The sequence below is a fragment of the Rhipicephalus microplus genome, chromosome 6, assembly GCF_043290135.1.
Source record: "Rhipicephalus microplus isolate Deutch F79 chromosome 6, USDA_Rmic, whole genome shotgun sequence".
Taxonomy (NCBI): Eukaryota; Metazoa; Arthropoda; class Arachnida; order Ixodida; family Ixodidae; genus Rhipicephalus; species Rhipicephalus microplus.
The window spans coordinates 41,039,757-41,045,105 of NC_134705.1; the positions used below are offsets into that span (position 1 = coordinate 41,039,757).

General features: G+C 46.2%; 1 pseudogene; it reads left to right on the forward strand.

Moving 5' to 3' along the window:
• The first annotated feature begins 950 nt into the window (after positions 1 to 950).
• Positions 951 to 4,020, forward strand: LOC119168693 (uncharacterized; annotated as a pseudogene).
• Positions 4,021 to 5,349: the final 1,329 nt, after the last annotated feature.

Below are 5,349 nucleotides of genomic sequence, written 5' to 3' on the forward strand. Positions count from 1 at the left end.
TGCGACCGTGTCCATCTTTCCTATCTTCTCCTTACTCCCGCCACTCGCTGTCCCTGCGCCTCGCTCCCTCCTTCCTCTCTCCATATATACCTTTTAATCCCGTAATGTTTATGCCTCTATGCCCCCTCCCTCGTGAGCTACTGTTGAAGTATCACACTCTGTTGGAGAGTTACAAGGCTCACTTTTATCGTTTTTTTTATTTTAAGAATCACATAAAAACACACCTGTTGTCTCGCAGCCCACTGCTCAGCCCGTGGCAACGCAACAACCAGAACCACTGTCAATAGCGTTTTTAGTTCAACAAATCCAACTTGTTGCCAAGCAAGGCCACATTGAACGTACAATAAGCGACATGAGCCAACACCCTCTAGAATAGCTAAGGCCTCTCCACTTCCTCCTCTCCTTAGCGCCTACGTCACCACACTACGACGGAGCTGCTTCGCTGTCTCTCAACCCGCTTTCCGGAAGCTCCCCTTCCGAAGCAACCCGTCTCCATCGCTCCGCCCCGCTCCGACCGGTTTTGTGGTATTTGCGCTACTGCACACGCACGGAATAAAACAAGCCGGAGTGCCGAATTTTGGGAAATCCTCTGTAGCGTTTTTCTCTAAAATTTGACCTCAAAATTGATTCATTATTGCGTGAAACACGTGCGTATCAGTAAACGTAGTCTTTTGGAACGTTAAAATTGGGTTTTACGCCACGTTTTGTTTCCATTTTTGATATTTCAGCGCAATGCTGAAGGGGGTGAAGGCATCCGCAGGACCATAAACATAAGTGGACACGCGGTTCATGTGGCGTTTGGCTGATTTTTCGAGCTGTTGCGTTGTAAAACTGTGTTTGTGTGTTTTCGTGCTCTGTGCATCGGTGAGAGTGTTGGTATATTGCCTTATTAACGATGGCATGAGCGAGTCCAACCAAGAGTGTGTGCGTCGAGTGGGCAAGCTGTGGTAATGCCTGGGCATTGCTGTGTACCGCGGTGCCGCGGGAACTATGACGGTGGAGAATCTGTGCATGTGTTCCCGATCCCCTCGGACCCTACAAGAACAACTCAGTTGATTAAGGCTGTTCACCATGCGGACTTTACACCAGGAAAGCGATCAGTGGTAAGGCTAACTTTCCTATTAAGTGCCGTTTTCTACACTTCCTGTGCATTGAATAACACCACGGGGATTGATGTGAGAGATAACGAGGACGCCCACTCTAGATTAAAAAGAATGTTTGCGTGGCAAATATGAGGGAGTGAGCTTGTATAGATGACATTCGGCACCACGGGTTTCTTGAGAAATATTCAAAGTGTCTATTACTTTGCTGCCATGAAGATGAGATACTGCTTCTTAACTTAAAATACTACGTTATTCTGTCTTTTTTTATTATCCTAGGTCTGCGAGCGCCACTTCAGACCATCCAACATGGTAAACACAACAAACTATGTGGATAAAAAGACAGGCAGAGTAATTGAAGCAAAGCTGAGGATTACCCGTCTTCGACCTGACGCAGTTCCAAGCATATTGCCGAACTGTCCAGCTTATCTTTCCGCCACAGCCGCAACCACATCTCGAGAGGCCCCACATGAAAAGAAAGCTCATCGAGAGGCAGCTTTACTGCAAGAAGCCGCCAACCTGTCTATCGAGACGCATCTTGAGAAAGAGCAAAATAACAGAATGGGCACTTTTCAGGCACTCTTTAACTGCCTTCCGCATATCAAGGTTTCAAAATTCTGGACAGTTTTTACGCAGCATGACTGTGTACTCTTCCTCAACCTGACTGTTGATGGTGCCCCAGCTGTCAGAAAATCAGTGAAAATTACAGAGGACCTTTCTTTCACGCTGTTTTTTCAAGACGTCGAGGTCACCAAACTTGATGGCATCGACATTCCCAAAATTATGAATGACATTCGGTGCTTGACGCGTCTTCTGGAAGCTGTTGAGGGATTTGATGAGACACCTACCTTGAAGTCCGAGGACAAGACCAGTGGCATACTAAAGCTCGTGGTGTCGCTTCTTGAGGACGCAATGAATCAAGAAATGCAAGACGAGGAGCGACGCGATGCTTGTACATTCTTAAGGGAACAAGTCATGCTTTTTTTAAGGAACTCACCCCGCTACTCTTCAGACTTGCTAGTATTTTCGAGCCTCCTATTTACCATCTCTCCTCACGCCTATAGATACTTGAGTAACTACGGAGGTCTCAAACTGCCGCATGAGTCAACAATCAGACGTGTATGCAATTCTCATGTTGTGAATCCGGCAGCTGAACAACAGGATGTTTCATTCTTGCTGCATCCGAAGAAACTCGTGACTGCGTTGAAGGATCATGAAAAAACAGTGGTACTCATGATAGATGAAATCCATATACAACCGTATTTGGATTACAAAGGTGGCACAATCGTCGGCGTTGCCAGTAACACTTCGAATGCAGCCAAGACAGCACATGTATTTATGATGCAAAGCCTTCTTTCAGCTCAAAAAAGTGTTGTTCATATTTTGCCAGTTGATAAAATTAACGCTGAACAGCTTCACACTGTCCTCCGCAGCATCATAAGTGAGCTTGAAAAAGTTGGTCTTCGCATCATCGCTGTTATCATGGATAACAATTCTCTATATCGCAGAACAATGTCTCTTTTTGGAAATTCATCAAAAGTCAGCAGCTCCTACCCGCATCCATCAGATCCGACACGTCCTCTTTTTTTGTTGTTGATCCCGTTCACCTGTTAAAACGTGTTCGTAACAATTGGATTAATCAAAAGAACAGTGGCACATGCATGTTTTTTCCTTCTCTTCTGGATCTGGATGGCAGCCCGAAAATTCTCACAGCATCTTTCAAGACCCTCCGGAATCTTCACTCAAAGGAACAAGATCAGCTTGTGAAGGCTGCTCCAATGCCCTCAGTAAAAGCTCTCAATCCTTTCAGCATGGAGAGGCAGAATGTTAAACTTGCCCTGAAAGTGTTTAATCAATCCATGACAGCTGCTTTAGAAACATATGACCAGCGCTATGACTTGCAGCACGCACCTGGAACTGCAGAGTTCATAAGGATTGTAGAAACGTGGTGGAAGATTATTAATGTTAAGTCTCCCAACAAAGGACGACGGCTTCGCGATGGGCTGCAGACTCCCATCACGCAAACATTGTGCCCACAAGTGCAATTCCTTCGAAGCATCATGCAGTGGCTTGACGTGTGGGAACAATTGAAGTTCGATAACGGAATTCTCACTCGGGAGACCCACAGTGCTTTTCGACTCACTACAGAGACATTTATCAAGCTTGTCGCATATTGTCTCGAAGACCTTGAATTTGACTATGTACTCCTGGGCAAGTTCCAGACAGACTGTTTGGAGGAAAGATTTGGCAAGTATCGACAACTTTCCGGGTCTCAATACCATGTCTCCATTAGGCAGATATAGGAATCCGAACGCAAGCTTCGTCTACAGAGTGCCCTGAAGTTGCCAGAGATGGATGCGGAAGCGCCTCCAATCAAATTTGATGAGGCCATTTTGCAGAAATTCAAAATTGAAGTAAATGCTAAGGACATTGAAATGAAGGCTCCTAATCTTCATGCAATAACATACGTCACAGGCTATTGTGCCCATGCGGCACCTAAGAAGCTGTCATGCACTGCGTGCAGAACAAACTTAGTGGAAGAAGAGGAGATCGTGTTCGAAAACGCAGAAGTAATAGAGAGCATGAGTCGTGGAGGACTTAAGTTTTCCCAACCTGCAGTGGTGAATGCTGTTATGACCGCCGAAATAGTGTTGGACAAACTAAGAAGTCACAAGTATTCTACTGTCTTTCATGCACTCCCCAATCAAAAGCAAGTCCTTTTTTCGCTGACGTGCAACCTCTTGATGGAGGGCAGCCATTCTGAGGAATGTCATAGCGGTCACAGCCCAGGATTAGCGCTACAACACCTACTTAGTGCTGCAACCAACATTCTGCTGAAAAACTATTGTAAACTCAAAACGATCAACTTGTCCAAAAGAAAGTGGCCGAAAAGCGGAAGGTGAACACCTTGAAACATTGACGGTTCGGTACTTTCACTTGTCTGTAAAACGTCACGTGCACTTGACCATTTATATATTTTAATAAACATTTGTGTTACACCCAACATAGTTCATTTGTGTATTGTTGAGTGAAGCAAATATATATATATAGATTATGAAGAGTCTGGCTTCGGTTGCCGTAAAACAAATAGAAAAGACGCATACGCTTCTAAAAGACTGTTGATTCTACAATGTATATATATTATGAAGTCTTGGTTTGGATTACCTTTTATTAGGCCCGAGGAACCGGCAGCCGACAACTACGATGAATGAGCCAAGATGATGATGCTACGCGACAACGATGAGGATGCATGAGCCACACATGATAATTATGATAATGTACTGGTGAAGAGAATGCGTATACTAAATGCCCACATCAATTCCCCCCACGTGAGAGCGGCCAGCCTGGCCGCGGCAAGTCAAGGGGACAAAGAACGTCGCATGAAGGGCTTCATACGGGAGACATGGACGACCTCTGTAGTTCGATAACGGCGATCTGCTGGGGCTACAAGTGGCGTCACGCGGTAATTCGCTGGTGAAGTCTCTTCAAGAACTGTGTACGGCCCAATAAACCGAGGCTGAAATTTGTCACACAAACCAGGTGTGCGAACAGGTGTCAAAAGGAGCACTTCGTCTCCAGGTTGGAAGGATACATCACGATGCGATTCATCGTAAACTAGCTTTCTGTCTTGCTGGCGGGCTTCAGTGTTTATACGAGCTCGTTGGTGGCACTGTGCGAGTCGTGAAACGTATTCCTCTGAAGAGGATGGAGATGAATTCGCTTGGCAGGTAAAGAAGGAGACGTCCAGGAAAGAAGTAGGGGAGCGTCCATAAACTAGGTAAAATGGCGAGTAGCCGGTTGTTCGCTGAATGGCCATATTGTAGGCGAAAGTGACGAATGGTAGAACAACGTCCCAGTTTTGTGGTCTGGTTGAATATAGGCGGCGATCATGTCAGCAAGAGTGCGGTGGAATCGCTCAGTGAGGCCGTTAGTCTGGAGATGATAACTAGAGGCAGTCTTGTGAGTTGTGCCGGAGGCCTGAAGAAGTTCGTTCACTAGTTGTGAAAGAAAGGCCCTTCCACGGTCACTGAGCAACACACGTGGAGCACCATGACGCAGTATAATGGCTCGGAGGATGAAATCGGCAATCTCAGAAGCTGAACCTGTAGTAACGGATGCCGTCTCGGCGTAGCGCGTCAAATGGTCAATGGCTGTTACTCTCCACCGGTTTCCAGCAGCACTGACTGAGAGGGGGCCATAAAGATCGACGCCTACAACTTCAAATGGTGTGGCTGGGCACGGAAGAGGC